An 11,093-nucleotide genomic window follows, 5' to 3' on the forward strand; every position below is an offset into this window, starting at 1 on the left:
AAGTAGATAGCTCCTTTTCATGAAGCTGCTCTTAACTATTCTGTGGAAACAGATTTTCATATTTCCTAAAACTAGAATAAGCCCCTAAAATAAATAAGAAGAAAATGACCATTGGCCATGATAACTGAGGCTGATCATCTGGAGTGAACCATATTGCTTACCCCCATCCTATGCTGTATTTTGCTATGGTTGTTGGGAGTGGGGGGGGGAAGGGCTATTCTTATACCTTGAAATACTGTTAACTTTCACAATAGGTTTATACAGCTCTGGGATCTTCCTCTCGATCATTGGTCTGAGGTTCTCTTTCAACTTCTTGTAGTTCCTTTTTCAATTCTTGTTGATATTCCCTTTGGTCAGCAGTAAGCAGGCACTTATTTTTCCCCATTGCTTCACCACATCTGTTCCCCAAAAATGAAGAAAACAATTCACACTGATAAATTTCACCACGGTATTGGACCATAAAGTTTTGTTTTTGTCTGGCACCAAGCGTGACTTAGGTGGGGCAAGTGAAGGAAAAGCCATCAAAATTTAGAGGGTGGATGTGGAATTCAGCATCTGGGTAACCTAAGGGTTTCATTTCAACAAAAGGATTCTAGCAAAAGAAGAGCCTTCAAAGCGTGTGCAAAATAACTGATGAAATCTCAGGCACCAGAAAGTGGGTCAGCAACCATGGGGAGGGACTCATAGAATCATAGAATTGTAGAATTGGAAGGCACCCCAAGGGTCATGTAGTGCAGTGCAGGATTCGCAACTGAAGCTTCCATATAGAATCAATAGTTCAGTGCATTTCCCCATGACCAACAAAAGCAGAATATGGCTGTCGTTTTATATACACTCCTAGGCACGTCCTACTAAACTTAAGTTTTACTCCTGAGTAAACATGCACTGCAAATCATGTGCATTCTTAATTTATAGAGAAGTTTTTAAAATGTACAATTTGGATTGGAATAAGTGGGCAGCAGAATAGGGCAAAGTATTTATTCATGCTGTGCATAATGAATGCATGGTACTAAAAAGCCACAGGATGTGCTCATGGTCACTGGCTTATAGGGGAATCATAGAATCATAGAATCATAGAGTTGGAAGAGACCACAAGGGCCATCGAGTCCAACCCCCTGCCAAGCAGGAAACACCATCAGAGCACTCCTGACATATGGTTGTCAAGCCTCTGCTTAAAGACCTCCAAAGTAGGAGACTCCACCACACTCCTGGGCAGCAAATTCCACTGTCAAACAGCTCTTACTGTCAGGAAGTTCTTCCTAATGTTTAGGTGGAATCTTCTTTCTTGTAGTTTGGATCCATTGCTCCGTGTCCGCTTCTCTGGAGCAGCAGAAAACAACCTTTCTCCCTCCTCTATGTGACATCCTTTTATATATTTGAACATGGCTATCATATCACCCCTTAACCTCCTCTTCTCCAGGCTAAACATGCCCAGCTCCCTTAACCGTTCCTCATAAGGCATCGTTTCCAGGCCTTTGACCATTTTGGTTGCCCTCTTCTGGACACAGTAGTAGATAGGTAGCCGTGTTGGTCTGCCATAGTCAAAATAAAAAAAATTCCTTCCAGTAGCACCTTAAAGACCAACTAAGTTAGTTCTTGGTATGAGCTTTCGTGTGCATGTATCTGAAGAAGTGTGCATGCACACGAAAGCTCATACCAAGAACTAACTTAGTTGGTCTTTAAGGTGCTACTGGAAGGAATTTTTTTTATTTTCTCTTCTGGACACGTTACAGTTTGTCAGTGTCCTTCTTGAATTGTGGTGCCCAGAACTGGACACAGTACTCCAGGTGAGGTCTGACCAGAGCAGAATACAGTGGCACTATTACTTCCCTTGCTATACTCCTATTGATGAGGCCAAGAATTGCATTGGCTTTTTTAGCTGCCGCGTCACACTGTTGGCTCATGTCAAGTTTGTGGTCATGGAGGAGTGGTCTGCCCAAAGGAGAAGTGATAGATCCTTGTACAAAGGCAGTATGTCTCTGAATTCTAGTTGCTGGGGAGCAACAATTGGGGAGGGCTGTTGCTGGCTTTCCTGGAGGCATCTGATTGGCTACTGGAGGAAGAAAGGCTCTTGGCTTTTGGTCTGACCCAGCAGGAGGTTTCTTGGCTTCTTATAGCACATAATTTGTAAATCACATTTGCACCCCCAACCCCCCACCCCGGTTTTAGCCTTATTCACTTATTTGGTCTTCTGTTCTTGCTCAAATACTATGTGGTATCTGGCCGCCCTACTACAAAGTAGTACTACAAAATCACACATTACAAAGATCACTAATTTTCTATACTGTGTCTAGAGATTTATTTATTTGGAACATTTGTGCCTCGCTGTTCAGCCAACAAGACCACCAGACAACTTAAACGCAATCAAAGCAAGATGGTCCCTCCCCACAGGCAAAGGGGGCAGGGAGGGAAGAGGAATATCAAATCTCAGTCACAAATCACTAAACAGTTGTTCCTATGTTGACCAGCTGGCACAGTTCAGGGGCTGGAGGTGCCTGAAGGAGCTGGGCCTCCAGCAAAGCTCTCCCACTGATGGCTGCCCCAGATAACAGTTGTGGGGAGAGGAGGCCTGAGGGAGCTGTCCTGTCACAGCAGAGCCAGTGGAGGGAGCTCTGTTTCACAGCTCTCACGGAAGTACTGTAGTTTGGATACTACGGGCTCCTCTGCAAAGCTGAAAGCAATTGCTCTGTGAAATAAATAAAAAATTCAGCGTGTAGAAATCCTTTCACTATGTGTCTGTTTTGTATTTAAAGCTTCACAGCCACCAAGCGCTAATCAGCTTGAAGCATGCTACAAGTCTTTCATAACATTATTGATATAAGTAAAGAAACATCTCATGTGGGAAAAATAGACACAATGTTTCCTTAAGAATTAAAAATTCCAGCACTCTCCATATGCAGCAGGATGAGGTGGCCAAATGGACCATACTACTTCAAGATACAGGTGGGGAATAACACTTCTATGCGTAAAAACCAAAGCCTAGCACATCATAGAGAAGGTACTTGTCAATTAAAAAAGCTAGCCTTCCCCCTGCTTTGCTGGCTTTCTAGTTGCAGGGAACTTTTAGTGTGTGAAAGCAATTTTCCACAAACTCTTGCAGTTTATTCGACAGTTTCAGATGTCTTTGTGTTGTTGTAAACAAAATCTGCCCTTATTCCTTTATTGGAGAACCTTGTAGGTTCTCCATCGGCAGGAGAAAATAACAGAGGCCAACCAGAGAATATTGAGAAGCAAAGCAGCTAGTAAGCCTGATCTTTATTAAACTGTTGCAACAGGGTGCTCCTCTCACACACAGGAGAGGGGAGGAGGACCGCGAACAATGTGTGCTTGCCATTTTGAAATTCCCTGCTCTGGAGCTCAAGACCACCCCCACAAACATCATACCTACATCACAGAAAAGGGAAATTTCTACAATAGAAATTTGAATGTTGTTTTTCCTGTCTGCCAGGTTATCTGATAATGCCTTATCTGATTGCCTTTCCTGGTAGTCTGGCCATTCCTTTGAGATGGTAATTACCCAATTCCTGAGACAATGGGAAGCAAAGACAGACCACTGAATACATAACAGTGAAAATACATTATTCCTTTCCACTTGGGATAATCTTGCCATAAATGCCCAAAACTAGCCTGACTAAGGAGTGGTGGAGAGGTATACTTCTGAATATTCAATAATTCTATAACATTTGCAGTATCAGATTGAGGTCTGCTGCTTCACATCAACAAGCTGAAAGGATTTACTCTATGACTTTATACTTTCCTTAATGGTAAATATTAAGTAGGGTAGACAAATTGCAGCATTGAGCTATTGTAGTTCCCATGCCAATATTGTGTTGTTTAGTCGTTTAGTCGTGTCCGGCTCTTCGTGACCCCATGGACCAGAGCACGCCAGGCACTCCTGTCTTTCGCCATTTAAAATTCCTTCTTGCTCCCTGTCAGTGGAGGCTCATCCTTAAGGGGGACTGGGGCACTGCTCCACCAAGCTCAATTGCTTCTCTGCTGTCCTCCAACAGCCTGCTTCTTTCTTACATCCTCTCTAGGGTTGGCATGAGCAGTGAGCTCTTTCCTCCTCAGTCTCAGGCTGCCTTTGCAGAACTCAACGAGGGGAGAGGGGCATGCCCCACATGTCCAGGGGAGGAGAGGGGCAGGGAAGCTGCTGCTCAGGCTCCTTGAGTGCGCCAGGTCAGACGTGACCCGGAGGCGGAGCTGCTGCTGTGACTGGGAGCGAGGTGCACTGCGGCCACCCACCCTCCGGCTCTCTTCCCTGGATCAGGCCTAACATAAGGACAGAACTCTGGCCAGCAGAAGCAAAGCAGCTTAGGTCAGCTCCTTCTCACACAGAGCCAGGCACCAATGAGGGAGCCTGCTTTGGGGGCACCTGTTTGTGCCCCCTGCCACAAATTTGTGCCCCCACGGCCCACACATGCTACACTGTAGTTGGCTTCATCCATGGGCGTAGCCAGCATTTTTGTTAGTGGGGGCAGGCCTTTTGTTAGGGGGTCAGAACCTCAGTTAGCTATGTATTTTTATTTATTTTTATTTAGTTGGCCCCCCTTGGCAACATCCATGGCTCCATCTATCATAACATTTTAGAAATGCCCTGACCCACCCACCCCAACACTGATGTTGATTTTCCAAGATATCAGGCGCTCAAGCACAAGATTCCACCTAAACATTAGGAAGAACTTCCTGACAGTAAGAGCTGTTTGACAGTGGAATTTGCTGCCCAGGAGTGTGGTGGAGTCTCCTACTTTGGAGGTCTTTAAGCAGAGGCTTGACAACCATATGCCAGGAGTGCTCTGATGGTGTTTCCTGCTTGGCAGGGGGTTGGACTCGATGGCCCTTGTGGTCTCTTCCAACTCTATGATTCTATGATTCTAAGTCAAACATAAAGAATCGCTGCTGTTTCTTTTTGTGTAGCCTGTTTAGACTGGAAATTTGCCTCAGTTTTTTATTCTCTAAGGAAGGTTCTGTAAAGTGCAGGATAATGTAGTAGCTCACAGCATGGCAGGATGATCCCAAGAAGCTCAGTTAGTTGGGGACATGGGCATAACCAGGGGGTGAAGCGGCCACCCCTAAATCAAGTAAATAAATAAAAATACAGAGAGTCTGATATTCCAGATGCAATCACACTTCTTCCTTAGGGCAGCCTCCTATTCATTTATTTCTTGTTGAAAGATAAAGAAGTGTTTTGCAGAAACTAGCAACAACCTTATATATCAAGAAGACACATGTAGTTCATAGTAACTGTCTTTCAGGGCAGTTTGTCTAGGAACAAAATCAAGTGTTGCTATGAACAATGACTAGTCACTAGAATAATAAAATGAAAGCTGGAGGTGGGGTTCGGGGTGGGGTTAGTCTTTCTTTAAACAAACATGTAAGTATGGATGCTAAGCAGAAGAAGAAGTAAGACAAGCGTTTCTGTGGGGGAGGGAGTTTATTGACTGCTCAGATATAAGACTCACAACATCATTTTATAACCAAAGAAAGTGCCTGTATGTGACCATTAAAACAAATCAACTGGAATTACCGGTATATTCACAGAAAGCCTTTAGCAGAATCATTTCCTGTCCTCGGAATCCAGCTGGAAGTGTTGGGCGAGCCGACTGCATAATCAAAAAGGCCAGTAAGTTACTGTGAGACAAACAGAGGAAGCTGTGTTCCTTTTCAAATCTGTCTGTCAACAGTCACACACACCAAGCAAAAGCCACCCATAACAGACGTTTTCCTTGATAAATGGGAGAACTGTCTGATAATCAACAACCATATCATTTTATCCAGTAGTATTAGTTTGATCTGACGGAAACTGCACATTTCCCGAGAAGCACTGAAAGAATGCTTCATTTAACTACAAAACCCCAAATCTGGGATCCCATCACAACTGATATTTGGTAAAAGTTTTGCAGCAAAACCCCCACATTTTGTAACACCCCATAGAGTAATTGATACATCAAACCGGGGTTCATAATTAATATCCAAAACCCAACATTGTCCGGTTCACTCCAAACTGGTGCCAAAGTCTGGCAAAAGTTTTGTAGCATTTTGCCAGACATTGTAGAATTTTTTTAGCATTTTGCCCGACAAACCAAGTAAGTGACAGGGGTCATAAGGTCACCCCAAGACCCAACATTGCCTGATTCACTCCAAATCAAGGCCAAAGTCTGGCAAAATGTTTGCAGTAAAAACCGCATGTTTTGCAGTGCCCCCCAAACGGAGTGGTTCCTAGCACATCAGGAGGAAGAGTCAAGACAACCAAAAGTGGATAAATAGGTTGTATTTATTAAATATAACAACTTGAGGATCGGCAAAACTAGTCAGATTCGACCAATGTAACCAAATCAAATTACTGGTAAGTCTGGGCAGGTGTGCTTGTTCACCTCCACCCACAAACACGCAAGTGCTCAAACAGAGCTCTTTGCAGATCCTTAAGAATCATGTCACAACCCAAATCAGAAAGATGCATACCACCAGGTCTATACAACTGTGGGGCACAGAACATAATTCTGCCATGAGGGATATAAGCACCCACATTTTCAAACACAAACATCGTTGTAGAATGATTAGCTTTATGTCTTGCCCATCCACCTTCTTAGGAAGGCTGCCCCCACTCCATAAGCACCTCTACAACATTCCAAACCAAACTATGATAAACTCAGGGATGAGGAAGCACAGCTGATATTTAGTGATCTCAACTGAATTTACCTCACCAGATTGTTATCCCCAAGATGGATGACCAGAATATCAGGGTTAGGGCTAGGGCAGGGGATAGGTGGACGTTCAGGGTTAGGGTTAGTGCCTGGGGGTTTTTTCCCCATGCTTTTTAAGCTTCTAATGATATTGCTTCATTTTTATGAGACTGGATAATTCCAAAAAGTAAGCAAACTACCTGAAACGTAGCAAAACTAAGAGAAATGTGAAAACCAAAAGTGAGATACCAGAAACCCAACAAGGAAGGAATTCATGAAAAAGGAAAATTGCCAGACAGAGACTTTAATCAAATCATTACCAAATTCACCAGAATCCCAAAACCAATTGAAAAGAAACAGAAATGTGAGAAGCAGAAGAAATACCACCAGAAACCCCCCAAAAGAGGGGAAAAGTAAATTGCGCAGAAACCCCAAAGCCAGTTAAACCTTAGTTTTGCATGGTGTGGGGGTGATTTTGGTTTTCCCTGAGATGTTTACTGCGTGAGCCTGATTGGCCTGCAGGAAAAGACCAATCAGTTGTTGCATTCTAGGATCCAAGGTTAGTACATAACAGATTGGGTGCTGGATTTATGGTGAGTTTGCTTCATTTCTAGGTTTTTTGGGTTTTGCACCTTTGAGAATATTAATTTGTATGAGATCTGATAATCCCAAGAATAAAAGGAAAACCACCAGAAATGAAGCAAAACCACCAGAAATGACCATTCCAACAATGAAGTCAACCACTAAAAACACAAAAACCTACTGAAAAGAAGCAGAAGAACCATGTAAAAGCAACATCAATGGAAACTGACAAAGAAGCCAACCAACCCCAAACAAAGCAGATTCACCAGAAACCCCCAAAGCATTCAAAAGTATTACCACCAGAATGCAAAAACAAGAAAACTTCTCAAAAGAAGCAATAAAGCAAAAGTCCAAAAAACAAGCTAAACCAATGGAAAAGAAATGAAGCCAGCTGCAAACGAAGCACATTCACCAGAAACCCAAGACTAAGTGAAAACTAGTATGCTGTGTTGGTTAATTTCTGTTGCTTGAAGTGCTTTTGGACTCCCACAAATTGCATGCTTGTTGAGTTTCTGGTTTTGCTTTTTAAAAACTGGTTTCCAGTTTCTTGTGGCATTGCTTTGTAATTGGTGGCTTTACTGCTTTTTTGTTTTCTGCTGATTTGTTTAATTTGGGGTGGTTTTGCTTGTTTTTTGCATTTAATTGTTTTGCTTCTTTTACTTTGAATGGTTCTGCGGTTTTGGGTGAGATTGTTTCTTTTCCATTGATTTGGCTTGGTTTTCATGTCTCCTGGTTTTGCCTCATTTTGGGAATATTTCTTGGTTTTTGTGCTTCTGGTGGTATGTCTTCAATTTTTTGGCATAACCAAGCCAAAACACCAGAAACACAGAAACAAATCATAAAGAAGCAGAGCTACCAGAAATCCAAAGCAAATTAATCAGAAATCCAAACAACCTATGAAGATGATGCAATACCAAAAGAAACACAAAAGCCAATTAAAAAACTGCTAAATGAAGCAACACCACAAGAAACAAAGAAAGCCTCATGACCTAACAAATGAAGCAATAACACAAAACACCACAAAAAGGAGCAAAGCGTTTAGGATTAGGTTTGGGTAAAGGTTAGGGTTACAGTGAGAGTTGGGTTTGAGTTGGATTAGGATTAGGAGTTAAAGTTGGGGTTGAGTTACGGTAAGAGAAGAACAGCAGAAGGAGAAATATAATTTTATTACTTAGGGTTAGGGTTAAATTAGGCTTAGGTTTAGACTGAGGCTTAGGTTTGGGTTAAGTTTAGGGTTAGAGTGAGGATTAGGTTTGAGTTAGGGTGAGCATTCAGGTTAAGGTTTAGTATTGGGTTGGATGTGAGTTAGGCTAAGAGAAGAACAGCAGCAGGAGCAATATAATTTTATTATTTATACTCCACCCAAGTCACTTGTGGCCGCTTTCAATAAAAGGTAAAAACATGAGCGCACTCTAAGTGAATGCTCATGAATGTAGAAACTCTTACTTCCCATAGAATTCCCAAAGAAGACCTGGGAATTGTAGCTCTGAGCTTCTTTGCAGAGGGCTGGACTAGATGACCCTTGGATGCACTCACTCACTCACTCACTCACACACTCCTCCTCTCCTTTTCCTGGCAGTTTCACCTTTTTCTGCACTCCTAGCTCGGAAGGGCAGAAGAGGCTGTGCTACCGCCATGTTGGGCGAGAACAGGGGTACCGGAAGGAGATGCCACCGGAGGAGAGGCAAGAGGACAGGAAGGGGAGGGAAACGGGCGGAAGAGCCTGTGCTGCCGCCATATTGGGCGAGGGCAGGGGTACCCGGAAAGAGGTGCCACCGGAGAGGCAAGAGGACAGGAAGGGGAGAGAAACGGGCGGAAAAACCTGTGCTGCCGCCATCTTGGGCGAGGGCAGGGGTACCCGGAAGGAGGTGCCACCGGTGGAGAGGCAAGAGGACAGGAAGGGGAGGGAAACGGGCGGAAGAGCCTGTGCTGCCGCCATCTTGGGCGAGGGCAGGGGTACCCGGAAGGAGGTGCCACCGGAGGAGAGGCAAGAGGACAGGAAGGGGAGGGAAACGGGCGGAAGAGGCGCTGCGACGTTGGGCCAGCAGAGACGTTCCGAGCCAGGCTGGCCCTCTCCCTTTCTCCCGCCCACTCTCTCTCGACCCCGCTCTCCCCAGGGGGCAGCCCCGCCCCCCGCCCCGCCCTCACCTGCCTTTCTCCCCCAGTGGCCTTCCTCTCTTGCCCCTTGGCGGAGGGATGGGGCGGAGGGGCCGCGGAAGTTTATATACAAGAATATACATACCTAGATATAGGTGTCTGTCAGGGGTTCAGGAGCAGAGGCGAGGGCAAGGGAGGAAACAGAGAGCGAGGGGGAGGAGGCAGAAGAAAGGATGAGTGACGACGACGACCCGAGATCTCCGAGTCTGTCCAGTGAATCAGAAGATTCACAAAGAGGAGCACCAGTGGCAAGGGCAAGGGGGGAGACTAGGGGGACACCCCAGGAAGAAAGAGCCAGAGGGGACTCAGAGGGGAGCAGTTGGAGATCGGGACCTACGTCACCGCCAGAGAGTAGGGAAGAGGAAGAGCGCCTGGGAACTAGCGCTGGCAGCTCACAACAGGAGGGAGGGCACGAGTCAGGAGTGGCCACACCTTCATCGGGGAGCGAAGTGACGGTTAGACGGAAAGTGGAAGGTTGGGCGCGCGTGCCAAGTTCAAATGCACAGGAAGGTGGCGCAGTAGGCAGCCCGGAAAGAGAGCCAGGTCCTAAAGCCCGGCGCAAGGAGACAGGGGAGTCAGGGGGGTCAGCGTCAGAAGAATCCCGGAAGGGAGAGACCCAGGGGGGCAGGGGGACCCAGAGGAGAACTGTCAGGCGGAAAAGGTGGAGCAGGGCTAGGATATTAAGTTGGTGCGCAAGGGGCGGAGACTCAGAAGGAGCTTCGCCGACCTAAGTATAAGGCGTAGGGTTGCACGCAGCAGCTCAAGAATGGAGACTGTAACTCAATAAAGACTTTTAATCAACAACCGCTGGCTAGCGTGATCCTCTGTGAGCTAGGATCTGGAAGTAACCCTGACAGTAAGCTCCTTCTCTTCAAATTGTGGACATCCACGACCTCGCGGAGAGGAGGGAAAGCGGGTGCCTACAAGAAAGCTCACGAACGGTAGACAATATGACGGCCGAACAGCAAATAACGGAACTCAGAGACGCGGTTTCACGACTGACTGCCGAGGCGGTGGCGTCCAGGAAGAGAGAGGAGGACGCAGCGGCCGCCTACAGGGATCTCCAGGTCAGGTTGGACGTGCTTACGAAGGAGGGGCAACAGACACCCAAATCAGAGGGGATTGGGTTGGGGAGACGCACAGGCAGTCTGGTCTCGCACTTCGATGGGAATTTGCAACAGTACCCCAATTTTAGAGCAGACGTAATGTGTGCACTACAACTACTGCACAAAGACTTTAGAGATGAGCAAGAGAAAGTGGGGTTCATCATGTCCCATTTGCATGGAGACGCTAAAGCATGGCTGCGCAATTTGTGGAGGGATAAGGATCCTGCGCTCCAAAATGCGGACGCCTTTATTAAAGCGATGGATGGCTGTTTTTTATCAAGCATTGACGTGGATCTTGCCCGAAGGGAGGTGCACGGACTAAGACAAGGGAGGGCCAGCGTACGGCAATATCATGCCCGCTTTTTCGCTTTGGTCAGTGCCCTGGAATGGGACAGAGATTCGGCTCCCGTCAGAGACCTTTTTTGGGAGGGCTTGAACAGCTCGGTGAAAGATGAGATTGCGAGGGGGGAGAGACCCCGGACCACGCAGGAGATCGCTCAGAGGGCGCTGGCGGTGGGAGTGCGGCTGGAAGAACGTCCGTGGAGCAGGGACGAAGGGCGCAGCG

The 11,093-nt window shown here is 46.0% G+C and overlaps 1 long non-coding RNA gene across 1 annotated transcript; it reads right to left on the reverse strand.

Moving 5' to 3' along the window:
* Nucleotides 1-2,624: 2,624 nt before the first annotated feature.
* LOC309519369 lies at nt 2,625-8,912 on the reverse strand. The gene is made up of 3 exons (XR_014213822.1): nt 8,851-8,912; nt 5,528-5,603; nt 2,625-2,686 (listed from the first exon to the last, which is right to left on the reverse strand). It is a non-coding gene; the product is annotated as an uncharacterized lncRNA (long non-coding RNA).
* Between the last annotated feature and the right edge of the window lie 2,181 nt (nt 8,913-11,093).

Source organism: Podarcis vaucheri (genome assembly GCF_965113315.1).
Source record: "Podarcis vaucheri genome assembly, chromosome: 15".
Classification (NCBI taxonomy): domain Eukaryota; kingdom Metazoa; phylum Chordata; class Lepidosauria; order Squamata; family Lacertidae; genus Podarcis; species Podarcis vaucheri.